This window comes from Pantherophis guttatus, chromosome 2 (genome assembly GCF_059756535.1).
Source record: "Pantherophis guttatus breed Tessera chromosome 2, ASM5975653v1, whole genome shotgun sequence".
Classification (NCBI taxonomy): Eukaryota; Metazoa; Chordata; class Lepidosauria; order Squamata; family Colubridae; genus Pantherophis; species Pantherophis guttatus.
In genome coordinates, this window is record NC_142064.1 from 199,087,294 (window position 1) to 199,112,049 (window position 24,756).

Below are 24,756 nucleotides of genomic sequence, written 5' to 3' on the forward strand. Positions count from 1 at the left end.
CATCTACTTTGCCAAGATCGGGTTTCTGTCCTTCAGCTGACAAGACACATCCTATGTGTATGCCCCTTATCGTTGTCTGAATTTCATTTTCTCCAGGTTTAATTTGATGATCTCTCTGCAGTGCTGAGAGGAAAAACTGGGTATTGTGATTATGGTCTTTTTCTGCTTCTGGATCATTTGTTCCTTTTTCCAATAATCAAGATGTCATCTGCAATTGTCTTCAAACCAGGCAACCCTTTGAGTGTCTGGTTTAGTTTCCTTTAAAATACATGTTGGAAAGTATAGCCACCTGTATAAACTGAAAGGTATGGAAAATATATTGACTTTTAATTCAATTTCTCCTGCCAGAATTTATATAAGAAACAGTGAAGATGTTTGCACTGGAAAAATCAGATAGGAAATCTAGGCAAAGTGGTAAGTATTAGATAGTGGCATTGCTTAAATACCTATTTTAATAATTTATGGCCTATGTAGCTCTGTATTTTGCTGGATGATTGCTTTACCATGAACATCATTATTATCCAAGACATGTTAATTTTTTTTCCTGTATATAGATTTTTTTTGTTCTATACACATACTGACAGTGGTTTGGTATATTATTATACCAATATTATCTCATAATATTTATATTTTTGGGCAAATAAAGAACTTATTTTTTCCACGCTGATTCTCACTTCAAGTAAAAAGTGACAATGGGTACAGGATTAATTCTTTTATTCCTGCTTTGATTTATTATATATGTTTTTCCAATTACATGTTCACCAGGTCAAACAACAAACTAGTTAGCTCCATTCTGCCCCTCCTCTCTGAGACTTTAAGTGTTTCTAACAAGGGCATTGAAATCAAAGTTACTTTGTGATTAACCCTTGAATATTAGAAATCAGTAAAATGGTAACAAACCATGACTTGAAACTTTGTACACAATGCTTTTTTTCTCCTCATGAGTGATAAAATATATACTGATTGTTAGAGGAAAATAAGTGAGGATGGGGATGTGTTTGGAAAAATATGAAAAGTCCTTGTAGATACACAAGCCTATTCATTGGCAGAAGAAAAGGAGACAGTCAGGAATGCATTTCATAGAATTTCTAGCAAAATAAGGCACATAAACTCAAATAGTACAGGTAAAATATTAAGCTAAAAGTTGAACACAACAGCCAGAGCAAATGAAAGCTCAAGATGGAAGAGGAATATGTCTCTATTGAGAGAAATATATGATCAGATGAAACCAATGAGAGGAAAAATGTGTAGCTTCTCATAAACGCCATTTAAATATTTATTTGAAAGTAAGGCTGTTTAGAGTAATGTACTGAAAATGTATTCTGGAGTTTTTAACTATTTATCATTCAATTTGTTTTCACACCTACCTTTGTTCACTGTGGGAACTTATTTGGGCTTTCCCATACCTTTCCAAACACATCTATATCTTTACCTAGAGTGATAGGTTTCATCATCTCTACTGCAGTTTTTACTACTATCATTCAAAGTTGTTGTTTTTTTTTTTTAAAAAAACATGGGTTTAAATACACATGGAAATTGTTATAGCCATAAAATGTCAGAGATCCCTGTGTGATTGTCCTATCTTTCTTTGCAATTTTTCAAGCAGACTTCAGCTGTTTTGATTTTATGTGCTTCAGTTAAGTACCAATAGAATGTACTATAAGGAAACAGCATCTTCAAACAATTTTCTTGCTAATGGGAAGGCTGCATAGTAATGGGGAGGTGCATTCCTCCAAACCTAACACTAGGTCTTGCCAACATCTTACAGAGGTAAAAGATGCTTAGAAGCATCATCAAGAGAAATTCTCAAGTACCTTGAAAATGACATTTTCAAGAAAATGTGATATTAATATTTTTTAAAATTTGATTTATATGCCGCCCTTCTCTGGAGACTCAGGGCGGCTTACAATGCGTTAAGCAACAGCCTTCATACTTTTGTATATTTATACAAAGTCAGCTTATTGCCCCCACAAACTGGGTCCTCATTTTACCTGCCTTAGAAAGGATGGAAGGCTGAGTCAACCTTGAGCCTGGTGAGATTCGAACACCAGACAACTGGTGTTAATCACAATGCTTTTAGTCTGCTGAGCCACCAGGCCCTTTGATAGTATTAATTCTGAGTATGCTTTTGCTTTTAGAAACCAGAAAAGTGTCAAACTGGAAAAGCATTGGTGGTCACTTAAATGAATTTGCAGACATTTTGTAGGAGGGAAGGTGTGGATGTTTGAACTGTAAGACTTAGAAACCAATAGGACCATTTTATAAAAATGTATCTGTTGCTACAAACTCACCACTGTGAGAGAAGAGTAATCCCCCCTCTCTCTCTCCCTCCGTCCCTCCCCCCTCTCTCTCCCTCTCCCTCCCTCCGTCCCTCTCCCTCCCTCTCTCTCCCCCTCTCCCCCTCTCCCTCCCTCCCACTCCCTCTCCCTCTCCCTCCCTCTCTCTCCCTCTCCATCCCTCCCTCCCACTCCCTCTCCCTCCCTCTTTTTCTGTCTCTCTCTAAGATTGTTTGTATCTCTGACTTTCATCTAGTCAAGGTTAGTCGTTCACTTACTGTCAGAACCTCATGTTCCAAAGAAACAATTACCTCAGGGACCTGAAATGAGAAATAATGTGCCATTGAAAACTGATTTGTTAATTGGAAGAATAAGCCAATGCAAATGTGAAGGATATAGTTTGAAAATCCAATTAAACATCCCACATGGAGCTGGTTAAAATCAGGAGTACTAAAGAAAGAAACATATGCATAACCTTTCCTTCCTTCCATAGAACTACGGGTAAAACAAACTGCAGAGGAAGAAGAACACGGCTTCAATGATTATATTAAGAAAAGCAAAGGACCCTTACTGAAAGAAGTCGATCAAGGAAAGCTTTTGAAAACAGCAAAGGTGACGGCTAGGTATAGAAAAGAAACAATTGAAAACCGATTTGTTAATTGGAAGAACAAGCCAATGCACAGTCAATACTTGAAGGATGTCAAAGGAAAAGCTGATTAAAAACCCCACATGGAGCTGGTTAAGATCAGGAGTGTTTAAAGAAAGAATCTGAGGCCATTATTTTAGTGGCTGAAGAACAAGCTTTGCTGACTAATTGCATGAAAACAAATATTAATCATGTAACAAATAACAGTAAATGTTGGCTTTGTAATGAAAAGGAGGAAACAATTGACAGTCTGATCAGTGGCTGCAGCAAAATTTCACAAGCCGACTATAAACAGCATCAACTATAAACAGCATCATTACGGAGTTGCCAATATTATTCTTTGGAAACTTTGCCAGATGTTTGAATTTGAATGTAGCAAGAACTGGGGCCATCAAGCTGAGAACATTTTGGAAAAGGAACAAGTTTAGATCATGAGACTTTAAAATTCAAACAGACAGGAAAAGCAATGAAGAAAAACGTTACAAAGCATCAGAACTTGCAGATTGAAATTGACCACTTACGGGAAAAGAAATTCATCATTATACTAGTCGTGATTGGAGCCCTGGGAACAACACTTAAAGACCCCCTAATATTTGAAAATTTTGAGTTTATCAGACCAGAATACCCTAATTTTACAAAAGAAATACTGTGTTTGGAACTGCCTATATCCTTAATTTTTGGTTAAGACTTGAATAACTAAGTCTTTGATGGTGAATCTAATTGTAGATTCCATTATCATCATCATCATCATCATCATCATATCTGGTCATCCATCAGTCTGAAAACATCAAGCATATTGAACTCAAAAAGGAGGTTAGTAAGGAATACATCAGAAGAACAAAGAAGACCTTAAAGTCCAAAATCACTGGAGAAATAACATCAAGGCAATAATCACCCAGGCACTTCCAGTAATTACACACACAGTTAGATATGTGACTGGGCTCAGGCTGATGTAAAAATGCTGGACAGGAAGATCATAAAAATAATGAGAATGAATCTGCCCTTCATCCACACAGTGATGTTGACAGACTTAACTTCCCAAGGACCATAGATATGCACGGAATGTTACAAGAACCCCAAACAGTTGAAGAAGAAGAAAAAGCATTGTTAGTGATGTTGATATTTCTTAAAGATACATTTTTATAACTATCACAAGAGACACTAAAGACATTACAGAAAGTAGAGTCACCCATAGATATAGTTGAATATGATTATATTTGAAGATGGTTGACTATATCTGAATACCTTTTCTGATTGTTCTGTGGATAGTGATGCATCGAGTCCAGGGGTGGGTTCTAAAATTTTTTACTACCGGTTCTGTGGGCATGGCTTATTTTGTGGGTGTGGCTTGATGGTCATGTGACAATTCTTTAGGATTTAGCAGAGGTACTGGTCTACGAGGCTTTTAACTGCTTGCAGAGCTGTACTAGTCTACTCATTTGTTTTTGGAGGCACCGGTCTACCCATTTGTTTTTGGAGGCACCGGTCTACCCATTTGTTTTTGGAGGCATCGGTCTACCCATTTGTTTTTGGAGGCACTGGTCTACCCATTTATTTTTGCAGGCACCGGTCTACTCATTTGTTTTTGCAGGCACCGGTCTACCACCACCCTGCCTTTTAATACTGATCAGCTGTAAGGTGGCTCTTTGAAGCCCCACGGCAAGAGTTTAAACAGTTTTTTTCCTTCTAGCCGATCAGCTGGGACTCAGGAGGCAGTAATAGATTGGGGGTGGGGCCAAATAAAAGGTAAGAATAATGCAGGGGGGACAGGGGGCAGAACCGGTTCAGTGACATTATATCGTCACTGCTACCAGCTCGGCAGAACCAGGCCGAACCGGGAGGAACCCACCACTGATCGAGTCTCTCTCTCTTCTGGAGTAACCCCAAATCCATATCCAAAAGAAAACAATCTATCAGCTGACTGGTTAATAGTCCAACTCCTTTAAGACAAATCATGAATGCTATTACAGGATGGCACATTTGCCTAATACCCAAGTGCAAAACATTTGCACAGAACCAGACTGAGCTTTGGCAGTTCAACCTGCTGGTCTAGCCATCTGTCAGATTGTGTCTCTTCCCCAACCTCATCTCCATCAGAGAGAGTGGATGTTTTGCTGTGGGTGGATGTTTTGCTGTGAACTGATAATGTTTGGTGAGAAAAGAGGAAAACAACACTGGGAGGAAACTGTCTGTTATGTGCTCTGTACACTTCAGTAACAACAGCATTACTGAAATCTTGTCTGTTGCAGGCTAAGAATCACCCATAAGGCTACTAAATTCATGTCATTATAGTTTTTTATTAGCTGAATGACTTGCCTATTATTCTTATGTTTTCCTCTTAATTTCTTTAACTGCGAATTGAAACAGATGGGAGACATTTTATTCAGTAGGAGGTTGTTACAAATGGCGGACTCCTGCAGCTGAGTGGTGCTCTGTGGGGCAGCTACCATGGGGAATAATCTAAAAAGGGCCTCTACAGAATATTGCAGGTTTTCATATCCATGTATGCCAGTCATTGACCTCAAAATCTGCTTTCAGAATTCTGCTTTTCAAAGGAAAGTTGGAATGTTTCCAGTTGTTTTTTGATAGGCATGTTTGTTACAGACAGCACTGTTGAAACTTTACTTCTTTCTCAGAGAAGCAACGAAGAGCTTGTGGTGTACTATATTTGTATGTTCAAAGGTCTGCCTATGATTATTTATTTGTATTTTACCATCTGTGTATCAAAAATTATTTTTTTCTTAAATCATAAGGTTGCTTATTTTATTATAAATGAGCGGGAGTCTAGTGAATCCATAGACTCATTCATGCAGATGTTTGGCAAAACTGCAGAAGCCGCTTAAGGATTGTCACCTTTGGGAATGCTTTTCAACTTCCTTGACGAGCCTACAGTTCTGAAATTCCTGGATAGTTTCCTATCCAATTACTTATCATGCTTGAGCCAGCTTAATTTTTAATCTAAACAAGGTCATTTTGGGACTGCCATTTGCTAAATCAGGGAGATGAAAACTAATCCATGAAAAAAGAAAAAAAGAAATGACCATTTGTTTAGAAAGACGCAAATGAAGTCTTGGCTGAAAATGAACTATTTGAAACAGGGGTGAAATTCAGCAGGTTCTGACAGCTTCTGGAGAATCGATAGCGGAAATTTTGAGCAGTTTGGAGAACCGGTAGTGGAAATTTTGGGTAGTTTGGAGAACCAGCAAAAACCACCTCTGGCTGGCCCCAGAGTGGGCTGGGAATGGAGATTTTGCAATATCCTTCCCTTGGAGTGGGGAGGGAATGGCCCACCAAGCCACGCACACAGAACCGGTAGTAAAAAAAAATTGGATTTCACCACTGATTTGAAAGGAAATGTCCACTTAAGGTGTCAGTGAAATGAAAAATATCTTTTGTTTTGAATATGAAGCAAACAAATCCTGAAAATTCTGGTGTACTAGCCTGGTTTGGCTGCAGCTTGGTGGAAACAAAGCCCCAAACATTTTTGCTATCTGTGTTTTAGTCAGGAAAAACCCCACAGGAATCTTCAAATGATTTTATCAGATGATTAGGGCAAGAGTGGAGCATGCAATCACTTCTGCTCTTTAAGAAACTCCCAGTGCAGCATATTTTATTGCCCCCTGTTTTCCTACAGCCCTTGGCCTTTCCCCTTTCTTTCCTCCCTTAAACTCTTCTGTAAAAGTAAAAGTTTCCCCTGTCCACTCATGTCCAACTATAGGGGTCAGTGCTAATTCTGTTTTCTAGCCGAAAGAGCCAGTATTGTCCAAAGATGCTTCTGTGGGCATGTGGCCAGCATGACTATATGCCAATGTGCCCTGAATGCTGTTACTTCCCATTGAAGTGATATCTATTTATCTATTTGCATTTGCAAGCTTTCAAACTACTAGGTTAGCAGGAGCTGGGGCAAGAATGAGAGCTCATCCCATCATGCAGTACTTGATTTTTGAACTGTCCATCTTCTCGTCAACAAGCCCATGCATCTTAAACCTTAGGCCACCATGCTCCTCTATCTAGGGCAACCATAAAATTAAACAACTTTTTTATTCCATAGCTGGAACAACCCATATATCTCAATTTGAGCATGAGCCATCCCAGACTAGCTGTTCTGAGCATGGAACAGTTCACACACAAATTGTTTTGCAGATGCTTCGATTTATGGTTCCCAAATTCTATCTTCTCCATTGCTTCCCACAGACAAAACATTCAGCCTTATGGGAACATTTGTTTATCACATGGATGTGCTTAGGAAGATGAAATCAGTCTCTTCTTGAGAAAGCCATGGCCTTTTTTTCACTTGTGTTTGTTTTACCTAATTGAATTTGGGAGCATGGATGAATTGCTGGGGGTCTACCACAACACAAAATAGAAAATTCTCATTCTGCCTTTAGAATATTAGTGAAGATGCATCCCTTTCGTCAGGCATTTAGTCTGGAATCATTTTAGTATTCACCAACTTTATTCCATGTTTTGTATTTCCTTTGGGTTTTTTTGTGTGTGTGTTCAGAAGAACAGAACAGCAGGCTATAAAGTGAACAAATGGATAGATAAATAAATAATGATTGACCTTTGAATCAATTCTTGAGTCAGTTCATTTAGAAAATGACATTGATCCAGGTTGGGGAAGAGTTCGCTCTCCTTAAAACATTATCTATCCTTTGAAGTGGGTATACTGTAAGAGACCCAGGAGTTTACATGTCAGCCAGTTTTAGAAGAAAACACCCATAATGTTCATTACCTCTTTACATACGGCTGTAATAATGAATCAACTTGCAATGTGCAAGATTGCTTGGTGTTCCAATATGATCAAGGTCACTTTTTGGTTTACTTTTCTAGTATGATGTGCTAGTCCCTTTCGACTCTATCAAGTGGATTACCCACCATGTTTGTGCCGGCTGCCTATGGGAAAAGGATGGAGTGCAAAGAACTTTATCTAGTCTTATTTTCTTTGTGCTAATTTGTTTATTATAGGAAACATTTAATATTTATGTTTCAAATCTTGGATTTTGCTGTTGTTTCCAGGGGCTATTGTCATAACCATAAAGAATACATATTAGGAAAGATGCTGCTTATATACAGAGAGACAGACAAGCATCCGTATGTGTAAAGTGTACTCCTGGTATAATAGTTTCTTTGGGTATGCCAATAGTAGGAAAAGTAACTAGAGTAGCATGTGTGTGTGTGTGTATTTGCATGAGCGATCTGCATAGAATTCTCATCTTCTTTTAGGCACCACACTTGAATTCACCTTAAGTATAATGAGGAAATGTGCCTTTGTGATAAATATTGCAGTGCTTCTATGTTTCATTTCATTGGAACAACACCTACATTTAGTAATAGGCTTCAACACAGGGGTTTTATTGGCAGTGAGGGGGACAGTCGGTGTAAGCAAGCCTGCCTGTTTGCAGAAAGCATATGTAAATGGGGGAAGGCTAAAGCACTATACAATGCAAATGGGGCACAAGATTTACCTGCCACCCAGATCAAAATCCTACATGCACCTAATAAATTGAATAAAGAGAATTGTGTGCTGCCTCTCCCTATCTTCATTTTCCTTTATTAGAAAACTCTATAGGAAATAATAATTTCCTATACTTCCTCTGAAATCTTGTCTCACTGAGGTCTTTGCAACCAATATTGGAAAATAAAGAGAAGGAGAGAGGTATTTCTCTCTGCTGCTTTATTGAAATGCACGCACACATTTCAGCAATCTGCATATGTGAATGGTAGGAAAATATCACTCTGCTTGTTGCCTTTTGAATATGCTCTAGAACTTTTCATGTTCTCTTTCTTAAGTATTTTTGTAATTTGCTAAAAGCAAAATTCAACAGAAAAGAGAAAAAGTACAGGTAGACCTCGACTTACGGCCCACAGTCGATTCCAAAATTTCCATTGCTAAGCAAGGCAGTTGTTAAGTGATTTTTGCCCTATTTTGCAACAATTTTGCCTCAATTATTAAGTGAGTCATTGTGGTTGTTAAGTGAGTCATGTGGTCATTAAATGAATCTGACTCCTCTCCATTGACTTTGCTTGTTGAAAGCCAGTTGGGAAGATTAAAAGGGGTGATCATATGATTCTATGATAGTGCATCTGTCATAAATAAATGCCAGTTAGCAAGTGCCCAAATTTTGATCATGTGACATGGGGATGCTGCAACGGTCATAAGTGTGAAAACTGGTCATAAGTCACTTTTTTCAGTGCTGTTGTAGCTTCGAATGGTCACTAAATAAATGATTGTAAGTGAGGTCTCTGTATACTGAGAAGCATTGCCAGATACATTGCCCGCCTGGAACCCACACTGTATTTTGGACATTAACATGATTGAGTGGGTTCATGAGAAGAATACTCCACTCCTCTACTCACAATAGAATTCCCTATGTTACCAGGTTTAAAATGTTGGGCTTGGACAATCTGGAATTGTGCCGCCTGTGGTCCGATTTAAGCATAGTACCCAAAATTGTCTGCTACAACGTCTTGCCTGTCAAGACGTGCCTTGCCTTGACTTCTTCAGTTTTAACCACAATAGTACACAGGCGAACAACTGATACAAACTCAAGGTAAATCGCTTCAAACTCGATTGCAGGAAATACGATTTCAGCAACAGAGTGGTCAACGCCTGGAATGCTCTACCCGACTCTGTTGTTACAGCCTCACTCCCTCACAGTTTCAACTTCAAACTGTTTACCGTGGACCTCACTTCTTTCTTAAGAGGTCCGTAAAGGGGGTGTGCATAAATGCACCAGCATGCCTACCGTCCCTGCCTTACTGTCCCCATTTATTTGTATTTACTTCCTTTGTTTATGTTCATACCTATACTTGTCATCATGTACATATTTGACAGATAAATAAAATAAATAAATACATGAAGAAGGCCTGAGATTATTCAGTCATAGACAAAGGAATAGAAATTAAGGATACAATGAAGATAGGGAATATTGCCTGTCTAGGACGCATATGTGATTTCTTCTGCTCTAGATCAATCTTTTGACAATTCTCATATGTTTTGAGGAGAACCCAATTAACTGGTTGGGAGATAATGCCCTATAGTTTCAGTTACAAAGGCAGTCCATCATGGGCGTGATCAAGCAATCTCAAAACTAATTAGGTTAGCAACATTTAATTGATTAACTGATTTTATCAAACGTGTACAGCAATGAAAAATAAGCTCTGATTGGTTTGGAGATTGTATTAAGTATTTGGTGTTTTTTTAAAAATAATAAAAAAAAGTAAATGCACCTCTAAAAATACAAATGATAATCCCAATTGGAAGGCCCATATACATCTCTTTTTTTTAACCACGTTAGACTATCAATCCTCAAGATAAGATGCAAATAATATTTTATATAACCAAATTACAGGTTTTGTATTTTAAGATGTTTTTCATTTGCTTCCTGTTTTCTAAGATTATACCCGCTAAAGAATCAAAACAGAGAAGGGCTTTGTTTTGTTTCCTGTCTTCCTGTGAAATGGAAATGTGATACTTATTGTCTGTCATTTGTCTAAACAACCAAAATATGGATATAAATACATGTGTTAAGATAAAGGAACAGTGTTTAAGATAATATTTTTTTTAATTGATATAACTACAAGTACTACTGATCTGGAATGTGCTTCCAATCCTGTTTGGGTCTCCCACTAACCTGCCATTAAATCCTTTTTTCCTTAGTTCTGGAAAAAAAAATGGATCATTGATCATTGTATCTATACATGAATTCAATTTATAGGTCTATAATCAGAATGCATGTATGTAAATGAGCATATCTGGTAACACGTGAGCAGAATTTGAATCTATCCAGCTCATAATGTTAGCCATGTAGCGCAGCTATACTGTCTTTCTGTCATTTGGTTGAACTGTGGAATTAAGCTTCGATTTCTGTTGCTATCACTACTGTTATTCTGAAGGAAAATTGCTTTGTGTCTCAGAGAGAAAGAGCAGGGGGGAAAATAGTCCTTAATACATATTTTGTTCTCAAGAGGAAAATTTGAAGGAATGGGACATATACAGCTGATAGGTGTATATGCATATTAATGTAATGGTTCCATGTCACATATTATAGTAAGATATGTATCAGGAAAAATAACACGATCCCATATTATCCAACACAGTAGGATGTCTACAGTAGAAATATACACGGGGCTCCTGTTGGATAACAGATAATAAAACTGCTGTTTTATTTCTGCGGTTCATCCGCCAGTATTGATCTGGTTGGATATGACTGTGCTGATTCACACATTAACTTTCTTATAAATGAATTGTCAAGAAATGGGACAACATTCCTAGGTAAAGCACTGAGGTGAATGGATATTGTAATTCAGAAAAAGAGGCCACAGTGGCCATTATAATCTTAATGTTCTTAGGTTCCCAAGACCATTTGGCCACGTTACAACATAGTTTGGGTGCAATGACTTGATCCTTAGTTGTTTCCAGGTGCACACACTGTAAGTGATGGCATCCAATCAGAAACAAGCAACAGGAGCACTTAGACTTATATACTGCTTTCCAGTGCTTTCCAGCCCTAAGTGGTTTACAGAGTCAGCATATTGCCCCCAACAATCTGGGTCCTCATTTTACCGACCTTGGAAGGATGGAAGGCTGAGTCAACCTTGAGCCTGGTGAGATTCGAATTGCCAAATTGCAGTCAGCTGGCACTCAGCAGAAATAGCCTGCAATAATCCTACAAAACAAAAACTGGGATACAGAATCTCAAGCCACCATGGCAAGATAAACTATCTACTATATATGGATGACATAAAAATGTATGTAAAAAGCCCCACTGAACTTCAAAGTACAGAAAAATTGCTACAGGCTGTGAAAATGGAGAAAATGATTAAAACAATAGAAACAAAGACAGAATATAAGGAAAAACAGCTGGATGACAGAACAAATGGATGGAAAACCAAAGCTTTACATGGACACCACTTGAAAAACATTGAAGGAAAATGTGATAACAACTTGACATGGGCATGGCTTAAGATGGGAACCATCAAGAAAGAAATGGAAGTTTTAATACTTGCTGCTCAAGAACAAGCACTACAAACTAATGTCATGAAAGCAAAGATACAAAAATCCACTGACAATCCAAACTGCCGACTTTGCAATGACAAAGTTGAAACTGTTTCACATTTAATATGTGAGTGCAGCAAAATCGCACAAACTGATTACAAAGCTAGATATGACCAAATTGCTAAATTAATCCACTGGTCATTATGTAAAAAATACGATTTACCTGTATCCAAAAAGTCATGGGAACATAAAGTGGAAAAAGTTGTCAAAAATGAGAAGGTGAATATCTTGTGGGACTTTCTAATACAGATAGATCGTCATTTGGAACACAACATGCCAGATATCACAGTTGTCGAAAACCAAAGCATACAATTTATTGATATTGCTGAACCAGGAGACGCTGGAGTCAAAGAAAAAGAACTGGAAAAAATCACAAAATATCTCGACCTGGCCATTGAAACTACACGGCTATGGATGAAACATGTAACAGTGATACCCATTGTCATCGGTGTACCACATCCAAGAATTTTACAAAACATATCAAGAAATTGCAGCTTCCTGCAATAACATCAGCGGAACTACAAAAAACTGCACTACTCAGAACATCATATATTTTAAGAAGATACTTGGTTGATACCTAGGACGCTGGCAGCAACCCATATCAACCATTAGCACCAGTCAATCGTATTTGTGACACATTTTTAAATGTTCAGTTGACTGAGTTTCATATTAATGAATAATAGAGATAATAATAATAAAATAGTGAAGAGCTGGATTAAAAGATACCTTTCATCATGAGGTGGCTCAACTTTAAATGAATAAAGGAGCAAGAGCAGTAGGAATAATGATAATATCCTAGATAGTCTCAGAAGTGAGGAAACACAGATGCTGCTAGCCACAACTTCTCTGCCTCTGTCAGAGAAGTGATGACCCAGTATAATTAGCTGGTACCCACAATAAGGGAAGCCCTGGTGTTAATTATGGGTGATATAGAATCTGGCACAAGGCACATCTTGAATGGCAGGATGTGTGACAAGCTGACATAAAAGAAATGAAAACTGTCTGAGAAGAACAAATTCTGAAAACAAGCGAGAATTTTATTCTTTGTCTCCATAACGATATTTTCCCAGTTTGGGGTAGCATCTAGAAGCTGTGGAACGGATGGTAAGGGTCAAAGCAACAATTTGGAGGGAATAAAGAATATCCATGTTTATATTTCACTTGACTTCCTTTTTTTTCCAGGAGCACTTATATTTTCAGTTTGTACCCTAATTAACTAGCATATAAACTATGTGTAAACATACACACAGACATATAAATATTAGTTTACATGGTAGTCATGGAAATATTAAACGCTCCTGAATAAAAGAAAATTGTGTGAAATATAAACATAGAACATAAAATAATAGAGTTGGAAGGGACTTTGGAGATCTTCTAGTTCAACCCCCTTCTCAAGCAGGAAACCCTGGCCTATACCATTTCAGACAAATGGTTTTCCAGTCTTTTTTTGAAAGCTTCCAGTAATGGAGCACCCAGAACTTCTGAAGGCAAGCTGTTCCATTGATTGATTGCTCTCACCGTTAGGAATTTTCTCCTTAGTTCTAGGTTGCTTCTCTCCTTGGTTAGTTTTCATCTATTTTTTGCTTGTCTTGTCTTGTCTTTTGGTGCTTTGGAAAATAATTGACTCACTCATCTTTGTAGGAGCCCCTCAAATATTAGAACACTGCTATCATATCACCGTAGTCCTTCTTTTCATTAGGTTAGACATACCCAATTCCTGTAACCCTTCTTCGTATATTTTAGCTTCCAGTCCCCTAATCATTCTTGTTGCTCTTCTCTGCAGTCTTCCCAGTTTGCTTTTTTATATTGTGGTGACCAGAACTGGTTTCAGTATTCCATATGTGGTCTTGCTAAGACTTTGTAAAGCGGTACTAGAACTTCACATGATCTTGATTCTCTAACCCTCTATTAATGCAGCCTAGATTGCATTGGCTTTTTGGGCAACTACAGTACACTGCTTTAGGTGATTGTCTGCTAGGACTCCTCTCAGTTACTGGCATTAAGTCAAGTTTCACCTAGTCTGTTCCTATATAGTTGGTCTTTCTTGCTTAAGTGTAAAACTTTACTTTAAAAAACTTTTTGTAAAGAAAAACCTTTTGTAAAAAAACTGTTGTAAAAAATATAGAAACTTACTATTATCTACGTTGAATTTCATTTTGTTAGACAGGGCCCATGTTAGATAATGACATGGATATAGGCTTGGTATGATATGTAAACTCAACTTGGATAGTTGAAGATGGACATTGGACTTGGAATTTTCTCAGCAGGCCATATTCAGTTCAAATAAAAGCACACTGAATATGTTCCAAGCTGTAGCAAACTTTGTAGAGGAAGATTGGCATATAAAACAGACCCCAACAGCATCTGGAAGATCTAACTTCAAAAAACATCTCATCATATGACTCTGAACCATTTATTCTCATTTAGTTTTATAATCAAATTATTAATTTTAATCACTTCACAGTATTAGCTCTTGTAGTGCCTTTTCCTTTCCTTTTCCTTCTTTATATCATATTTCTTTTCTTTTCTTTTTCCCTGCTTTGGGTTGCTTGATTTGCCATAGGGGTAAAGAAGATTTGATTTCCCCTTTCTATGCAGTTTTTAAAAATATTTTGGATAAGGTATGTGTATTAATTTTGCATTTTACATTTTGTCCTCAGGTTGGAGTGATTAATTCAAAACAGACCTTGTTCTGGTTGTCATGAACTAATGCAAGAAAGGAGATGGGGCTTCCCTCAGTCTTTTCAATATTCAAATGCCCATCTTTGTTCTCAAATACCTCATGCTATTTGTACATTGTGCTTGAGGAACTCCATGGCTTCAGCCAAGAATCTCTTGGGTAGGACAATTTCTTAAAAGATATTCTCCTCATAGTTTTATGAGATTATTTATCATTAACATTTGAAGATATCAGTTTACTACATAACAAAGAGACATGAGAGTCGTTGTAAGAATTTTAGGATGAAGTTCCCAATCCCTGTCATGTTTACTAGGTAGTCTTTGGAAAGTAGTTGTTACTACTTCCAGCATAACCCCTTTCCAATTCTAATCTAATATGTACATATGGATTTTGGTAGTTTATAGAATTCTTTTCCCCCCCTAGTTACATTGATCTGAGATTCACAGTGCAGATGGAAATAATAACATTAATCAATAATTATAACAACTGCTACTTACATTGATTTGTGGATTAGGATTATCCTGTAAAATACTCTTTGTAATTATTGATTTACTAGAGCAGGAAATTTCATTTCTCTGAAAAAAGATTGATGTTAAAAATGCATCTGCATATTTCATACATGATAGTTTTTATCAGTTTTTTTTTTCATGGAAGAAAAACTAAACATTTAGAAATCTTTTCATGGATATGTAGTCTGCCATGTAGCCCAATTTAACATGATAGAAATGAGCTGGAATCCTTCTCTCCAAAGTTTTAGCAACTCCCACATGTCCCTTGCCTGCACTAAACTAATATAACTGACTCAAAGAAAAAGCAACAATAAGACAGTTTATATCTTTTTAGCTAATACATTGAAATTTATAAACTTGTGCTGTTTTAGTCTCATTTATATGAAAGTTTTAGCAACTCCCACATGCCCCTTGCCTACACTAAATTAATATAACTGACTCAAAGAAAAAGCAACAATAAGACAGTTTACATCTTTTTAGCTAATATATTGAAACTTATAAACTTGTGCTGTTTTAGTTTCATTTATATGAAAAGTTATGGAATTAACATTTGGACAAATAAATGTTTTAACAAGAGATTTGTATTATTAATGGCTTGAACAAGACAATGTTACACCCTTGGGGAGAAGGGCATACATTGACATAAGCTTGATGGATACCTTCCATTAATTTTGTCATAACAGCTACCGCTATTATAATTAAGTTAAAGGTTTCAGGAATCTAGGAGAACACAATGTAAAAAAAAAAAGGTATATTTAGAATCTCAAGCCAACCTGGATGGTCAAACAATGGAAAGTAAGGATTTTCTGGACATCAGATACCAGGGTGCATGGGTGACTCATTGTTCATATAGAATCCTGAATGTGTTGGCAGAAACCTTCACATGTTCCAGCCATAAAAAAATAAGCAGACCAGATGTTATTAATCTTGCCATTAATATAGTAATTGTTGCATTAAGATTTAAGAATGCATCCCTGAGTTAGTTGCTATTTCTGATTTGATACCATTGGTTCATGATAGGTACTGTACATATGAAGCATTTTGTCTACAAAATATAGAAGTTCTGAATTGTATTGTTTGGAAAATGTACCTCTAAAATAACCTCTAGCCTGTTCTCAATTTTTTGGCCCTTCATCTCCAATCAACATGTTAAATCCTATTAATTAAAATATATATACTATATATAACTGACAACTCAGTAACTGAGATGGAATTGGATGCTGCACTGAAAAAGCAAAAAAATAATAAAACGCTGGGCCCAGATGGCCTTCTGGTGGAATTATATAAAATGGTACAAGAAATAATAGGAGAGACCATGCTGGAGTTATATAACAAAGTGCTAGAGAAGACAAAAATCCCACTATCCTGGACGGAAGCAATAATTACAATCATACCCAAAGACGATACTGATCACCAATTAATTCAAAATTATAGACCAATATCTCTATTGAATACGGATTATAAAGTATTTGCAATAATTATAGCGGAAAGAATAAAAAAAGTACTGAATAACTACATTCACCGGGACCAAAATGGATTTCTGCCGGGCCGCCAAATCAAGAACAATATGAAAGTAATAATAAATGCACTCGAATATTATGAAGCACACCCGGAGAAACAAGCTTCACTGGTTTTCCTTGATGCCCAAAAAGCATTTGACAACTTAAATTGGAAATTTTTAAAAGGGCAATTAGAGATTATGCAATTCGGATCAAATCTTGAAAAAATTATAGGACAAATATATACAAAGCAAACAGCAAAACTAATACTAAATGACGATATGACAAATCAATTCGATATAACAAAAGGCTGTCCACTTTATCCACTATTGTATATTTTAACACTCGAGAGCCTGTTAAAAAAAATTAGAGAAGACCAAGAAATTAAAGGGTTAAAAATAAGACGAGAGGAATACAAGGTCCAGGCTTTTGCTGATGACCTTGTATTTATAACGGAAGAGCCATTGGAAGTAGTGCCAAAACTGTTTAAGAAAATAGAGGAATTTGGAGAGGTGCCCGGCCTAAAAATAAATAGAAATAAATAGAAACTAATAGTTAAAAATCTTACGAAAACTCAGGAGACAGAACTGGAGAATTGTATACAAATCCAAACAACAAAGAAAATAAAATATTTAGGGATCTGGATGTCACCAAGAACCTCGTCAATAAAAGAAAATAACTATGATAAATTAATAACACAGATACAAAAAGATTTGGACAATTGGAAAAACCTACAGATTTCATTAATGGGAAGAATTTCCACTATTAAAATGAATACCCTACCAAAATTGCTGTACCTGTTCCAGGTTGTCCCAATAAAATTAGAGAAAAACTTCTTTGAAACTTTAAATAAGATGATTTCCAAATTCATATGGCAGGGGAAACGACCACGAATAAAACTTAAACTACTCCAGGACACCAAGGAGAGGGGAGGAACAGCACTTCCAGATTGGGAACTTTATTATCAAGCGGCAGTGTTATCATGGATTAAAGACTGGATGGAGCTGGAAAACAGCAGAATATTAACAATTGAAGGACATGACCTACAAGTGGGCTGGCACTCCTTTCTATGAGACGAAAAATATAAAACACATATTTATTTTAAGAGACACACAATTAGGAACCCATTATTATTAATCTGGCTCAAAATTAAAAAGCAACACTACACAAAAATCCCGATCTGGCTTTCACCATCAGAAGCGATAAGACACCCAAATTTAACAGAACCCAAAAATATAATCAGATATAAAGATTTAATTGACTATCAAGGGAAATTGAAAACTAAACAACAACTGGAAGCTGATCTAAACAGAAAAATTGATTGGTGGTCCTTCTCACAGATTCAATCCAAACATAAGGAATATATAAAAACATATGAAATTTATAAAGAAAAACAAGAATTAGATAAAATTATATTAGACTCAGAAGAGAAATTGATTAGTAAAATTTATAAATTCTTGTTGAGGTATAAGATGGAGGAGGAAACAGTTAAGAATACAATGATTAAATGGATGCAAAATTTTAAATATGCAATAGATCTGGAGAAATGGGAAGAGCTTTGGCAATTGAATAGGAAAGTAACATTAGTGGTGGCATACAAGGAAAACCATCTGAAGATGTTTTACAGGTGGCATATGTTGCCCACAAGGCTGGCTAAAATCCATCCGAAAAATAGCCCACTATGTTGGAAATGTAAAAACTCACAAGGTACCTTTTACCATCTATGGTGGATGTGCCCGGCGGCAAAGAAATTTTGGTCCAATATCAAGAAATGGCTGGAACAAATTACTAATCTACAAATAGACAAGAAGCCAGAAACTTTTTTGTTGGGAATCTTTACAAAAACATACCCTAAAGAAATAAAATACTTGTTGATACATATTCTAACTGCAGCGCGGATAACCTATGCCAAAAACTGGAAACAGGAAAAGATCCCAACAAAAGAAGAAGTAATGGACAAAATTACCCAGTGCGCTGAAATGGATAGACTAATAAAAGAGCTAAAGGAAAAAGAAGAGACAGAGTACTATAAAATATGGGATAAATGGTACCAATGGTACAACGTCAGTATTGAAGAAACACAATTAGAAGAAAGATAGAATAGAAATGTAAATATGTATACAAATAATTCCCTACGGGCGGATAAATTTATAGAGGGAAACTTAAAAAGAAAGATATAATCTCAATATATATTATATAGATTACTAAGGGGAATTTTTAGGGGATGAAAGTAAGGGGGGGGAACGAAAAAGAAAATTATCAGAGTAAGATTAAGGGGAATAACTATAACCGTACTAATTGGAAAACTAATACTAATTTATTTACATGTTTGTTGTGTAAATGTTTTTATATGTGTTTTATATGTGTTTTAATAAAGTTTATAAATTTTTATAAAAAAATAAATAAAATATATATACTAGATTGGGCAGTTTAGACATAATATTTTCTAGCATTTTTTTTTTTTAAATCAACCAACAGGAAACTACTAGGTTACATCATTTGGAAATTCAGAATAAAATGTTATCAGTATGGTAATAACGTCCACCCTATTCTTTCAGATTGAAAGAAGGCAGTAGAAGTGCTGAATCAATGTCAGTCTGATGTAATGAACTGGATGAGGCTCAAACTATGGAAGAGAGAAGTGCTGTTAAAGGATGGTTTATCCATCCACGTGAGTAGAGTTCACTCTATTATGAATGAGGTTGCATTCCCATTAAAAGATCAACCGTATTCCTTGGAGGTACCTATGGATTCATTTTTGATGTTAGAAGCACAGGTAGTCTCTATGGCACAATGCACAGGGGTGAAATGCTCCCAGTTCGGACCGGATCACCCGATCTGGTAGCGATGGAGGTGGATGGTTCGGAGAACTGGTAGCAAAAATCCCTGCCCCCCCCCCATGCCCAGCTGAGCCGCACAATCATCAGAGGCTTTTAAAAAAAATTTTAAAAGCATTTTTTCTACAACTTCTTCTGCCGAAAAAATGCTTTTAAAAGTAAAAAAAAAAAAAAGCCTCTGATGATCGCGGGGCTCAGCTGGGATTGTCAAAGGCTTTTAAAAGAAAAAAAAAACCCTTTTTTTCTTTTAAATGCCTCTGACGATCCAAGCTGAGTTGCCTGATCGGCAGAGGCTTTTTAAAAAATCCTCTGCCGATCAGGCAACTCAGCTGGGATTGTCAGAGCCTTTTGAAAGCATTTTTCAAAATGGTTTTAAAAGTAAAAAAAAAAACAATTGGCCACGCCCACCCAGTCACATTACCACCAAGCTACGCCCACAGAACTGGTAGTAACAAATTTTAGATTTCACCACTGACAATGCACCTTTCATTAGCTCTGAAAGTATACCAGCTATGGCTTGACTTGGATAGAGATAGGCTTGCTATAGTAATTTATTGCCTAGTGACTTCTCATTTAGATTATTGCATTGCATTATATTCAAGGCTGTCTTAGAAGACTGCAGTAACTTCAGTTTACATAAAATGCTATAACAAAATATTAACTGGAACTGGGCAACATGAATATGTTATGTCAGCACTTTATGGCTGGCATAATGTATGTCTCCCAGTTTATTTCCATACCAAATTCATTCTTTATGACTTGGGATGTCAGTGTCTGAGGAAAAGGAGGGATGGAGGGAGTCCCCCCCTTTTTCTTTCAAACTGCAGCACAACCAAGGAAACCATCAATAGTGTTGGTCTTGTTTTTTGATGACAGCATTTATTGGTAAAACTTCTGTTATCCAGGATTTAATCCTGGTTGAAAGCACACTGACCTGCCATGTATTACAGAAGCCTGGCTAATAGGGGACGGGAAGAGTTAACCCCTCCCAGTTTGTCTGCTGGATTAATGAAACAGCAGGAAAGAACTGCAGAATGGTGATGTGACCATAGTCTATAGCAGGGGTCCAAAACCCCCAGGCTATGGCCCACTACCATGAGCTGTTCAAAATCGGGCCACCTGAACTAGCAGGCAAGTGCGCACCCCCTCTTGTGGGAGCAGAAGGCGAGCCTATGTACGCACACTCCATTTATGCAAGCTCACCACTCATGCAGAACCATCCCTTCTCCCTGCCCCCTGCACCAGTCCACAAAGCCGAAGAGGTTGTGGAACTCTGGTCTATAGGAATTCCATCTCGTTCACAATCTGACCATTTGATAATTGTTGGATGTTTGAGTCCGATAGTGTATGAATGCTGTCATTGCACCATCAGTCCTGCTGGTTTCTTGTTACATGAGTTGGACAGGGTAATTTTTAGTGTGACAGTGAACCACCCTAAACTTCTTGTCTTGGAGGAATTTCATTATCTACGCTGAAGTTGTGTGGTCAGGAATCCATCAGGATGCCAGGACCCCCATGATGACCTTAATGCTGTTAGAAATGGCATCTGGTCTTACAAGTGCAGATAGACGCATGCTGAATTTGCTTTGTGCTCAGGTGACACATGTGATTTGAAGGTAGAGAAATCCTTTATGGTTCCAGTTTCATGAATGAATCACTCTGTGATCAATTTTAGCCTGATGGCTGCTCACACAATGAAGGGCTTGAACATTTAGGTTTAAAAAACCAAGAGGATGTTACCCTGTGGTAAGATGAGCGGCTAATAAATTTTATAAATAAATAGACATTCTTCACTAACTTCAGTGATACAGTCTTGAATCTGAATGAATTTACCAGGTTGATTCCATGTGATGGAGACAGACAAAATAAGTTAAAAGTAATATTTACTATTGTGTTTGTATTTGCTGTACATTTATACCTACCACAGAGAGATTGTTCCATTTTGCAAAACTCAGATTATGATGAGAAGGTTTGTGTTTCCATTTTGTTATCATTCCCCATTCTAGACACATTCTCTGCAGCTACCTTTTATAAGAATCCTTTTATGATCTCCAGGCAGTTCTTGAATTTTATAAGAACTTTGCTTCTGTGAATCCATAGTTAATCAAGTTTTTGGCAAAGAAGAAATCTTTTTGGGCCACGGTGGTGCAGTGGTTAGAGTGCAGTACTGCAGGCTACTTCTGCTGCCTGGTGGCTGCCTGCAATTTGGCAGTTCAAATCTCACCAGGTTCAAGGTTGACTCAGCCTTGCAACCTTCCGAGGTGGGTAAAATGAAGACCCAAATTGTTGATGGCAATATGCTGACTCTGTAAATTGCTTAGAGAGGGCTGTAAAGCATTGTAAAGTGGTATATAAGTCTAAGTGCTATTGCTATTGGGAGGATAAGAATGAGAAGCAGAAGATTCTTCCCAATAGAAAAGGAAAAAAGAATTGTTTGGAAAAGCATCCATATTTATTTTACTTTTTTTCAAGAAATGGTTTCATTGGTGCCTTGATTTCTCATATTTGAAGAGTTCAATATAATTCAATATATCCAGCAGAGCTCAAATAAGTAATGTTTGTAAAGTCAGCAGCTACTGCACGACCAAACATGTATTTGCTGCATTATATAAGTCCGTTTCTGAAGGTAAGTCGGTTTATTGCTAACAGGGCTTGCTATTGCTGAATGGACAAGTTAATTTGTGTCATTCCAATTCTATTTTTAACTGGATCTCAGAGGAGCACTTTACCAGAAATTTAGTTCACATTAGAAGTTTAATATGGATAACATAGTCAGTCCAGTATCTGTCACAAGTAACATTCAGATAATGCTTTGCAGCACATCATTTTAATGTTATTGTTTGCCAAAACATATAGATGAATGGCTCTAAAGAAGGTGAACTATTGGGCCTGTCAAATGTATCAGGCTTTGTGATGACGTACAACTTTAAAGTTGAAATGGCTTGTTTTAAAGTTGGAAAAATATACAGATATAACACAAAATGTATCTCTCATTTTGAAGAAAGCCATGTACATGCCATGGGCATTTGGGGGTTGCAATTACATTAGTTTAATATGAAGAACCATAGTGGCCCAGTGGTTACAATGCAGAACTGCAGGCTAACTCATTGCTCATTCCAGGCGTTCGATCCTGATGGGCTCAAGATTGACTCAGCCTTCCATCCTTCCAAGGTCGGTAAAATGAGGACCCAGATTGTTGGGGGCAATAAGCTGTAAACTCTGTAAACTGCTTAGAGAAGACTGTAAAGCACTATGAAGCGGTATATAAGTCTAAGTGCTTTGCTATTGCTATGATCATTGAGTACATAGGAAAGAAAAAAAATGTGAATTTTCAAGTGATTTTGCTGGGGAATCTGATGCACATAAGCCTTGAATTCCTTTATTTGTGTACCCTAAGAACTGATTTTATTACCTGACTATAACATCTAAACGCACTTACTGGGTGAAGTGCAACCGTTTTCATAATGAGACTATTCATGTACTGAAAAGGACACCAAGTTTCATAATATTATGGCGAAGGAAGGAAGGAAGGAAGGAAGGAAGGAAGGAAGGAAGGAAGGAAGGAAGGAAGGAAGGAAGGAAGGATATTCTGCAAGTCACAGTATCAATGGATATCTGCCTTATTCCTGCTAACCTGGCTTCATTTAATTTCAAGTGCATGACTTTTAATGTTTGAATAGCATTTTATTAACTTTGGGTGCCACTTTGAGGACTTCAATCGAAGAGCAGGGTGAAATTAAATAAAGAAGCAAACAAGCCAAGCATAACAAATGGTGATTAAAATGTCCCTTCTTTAACATCAGCAGCTTTCGCAAATGTTGCTATAAAGGCAAAACGGACAATGATGCACTCATTTTGCTGTGCAGTACAGCATACTGTGCCATTTTATAACCATCTGCTTATCCCTATAAGTTCTGAATGCTGAGGTGGTTCAGTTTGTTTCCCTTCTTGCTTTGGGGACTTTCAATCCCCTTAGGCTTTTATGTGGTGCCAAACTGTCATGTTTTTAGATGCGCTTGTTCAGAAAATATATATATACGTTGGAAGAATCTCCTTGGTGGGTAATAAAAGCTGTTTTCTTGTTGTTATGGTATTGGATTGCAAAGAGAATGCCACTATACTAGTCAGTATTTTTCCAGTAAGTAAATGTGTGTGTCAGGGCTGACTGCCACTTGGCAGGGTAAAGCAAGCACCTTACTAGACTCAGGCAGAGATTCCAAGTCTACAGTAACTTAATCCAGGCTGAACACTCAGTTCCAGGAATGAAAACCCAGCCCAATCAGCAATTAGTGTCAGACGGGATCTTATTGGGTAAGGCAGTCACTTGAGTCTTTTGTTCATCTGCTGGATGGATGGAAGAGCAGTAAAGAAAGACAGAGAAATTATTACTTACTCCCTGCATGTTCTCTTGATAGCCTAAAGATGAAGGCTCTGATTCAACATCCAGCACGCCTGAGCTGATTGTTCTGTACCTTGCAGTAAAATTTCTAGGCATCTTCTTCAGCTTGATTCCATCTCAATATGATGGGTAATAATTCATCTCATCTCGAGCCAGGGACCTTGAGAGCACAGATGAAGAGAAAACTGTTTAAAATTTAGAGGAAAGCTCTCCACTGGGGGAAAAAAAAATTGGGTTCAGGTGGTGGTGGTTAATATAGAAAATTAATATAAAGAATAAAACAGGCATTGTCCTGGGGTTTCTTCTGGATCCTTGAAATGCTCAAGCATTTCTTGGGATGTTCTCGAATAACATGGAAGCAAAAGTTCAAAGTTTCATTTCCAAATTGAAATGGTCACCTCTTGAAACCAACAAGGGGTTCTCCACTTCTCAGTCTGCACATTTTAGCTCAATACTACAAAAGCCTTTGGATTCAGTTAGTTTAAAGACTAATTTTATGTACAAGGAGTACATAGAAATAGTATATTATAAAGAAATAGAGAAATTAAATTAGTGTAAATTAAACAGCGTTAAGTTAATATGCTTTTCAACAATCAATGAAAAGGTTCACAAATCATTTTATGAAAAAAGTGTCTGTCAATTAAGTTGGTTGTGGATGATGTTCTAGCAGATTGTCACAAGGTCTCCTATTTTGTGATTATTTTTTCCTCCAAAGTCAGATGCTGTAGAGAACCACAGAGATGATTTTGGAAAAGGAAGTTAGAAAAACATGAATCTGGACTGGGAAAGGAAGCATGTGTTACAATGAAACTTACAGCAAGTCTGCCTTGATTGTCTTTGGCATAACAA

The 24,756-nt window shown here is 37.1% G+C and overlaps 1 long non-coding RNA gene across 3 annotated transcripts in view; it reads left to right on the plus strand.

The window, feature by feature from the left end:
- The window catches only part of LOC117654986 (uncharacterized), a 222,548-nt gene that overhangs the window by 78,610 nt on the left and 119,182 nt on the right, over positions 1-24,756 (plus strand). The window contains exons 2-3 of one of the 3 annotated variants that reach the window (XR_015732587.1): positions 14,644-14,822; positions 19,230-19,342. The exons of 1 other annotated variant lie outside the window; for it this stretch is intronic. This is a non-coding gene — a long non-coding RNA (uncharacterized LOC117654986). The remainder of the gene's footprint in view (positions 1-14,643; positions 14,823-19,229; positions 19,343-24,756) is intronic. One more of the 3 variants, XR_015732589.1, reaches the window with a different exon arrangement.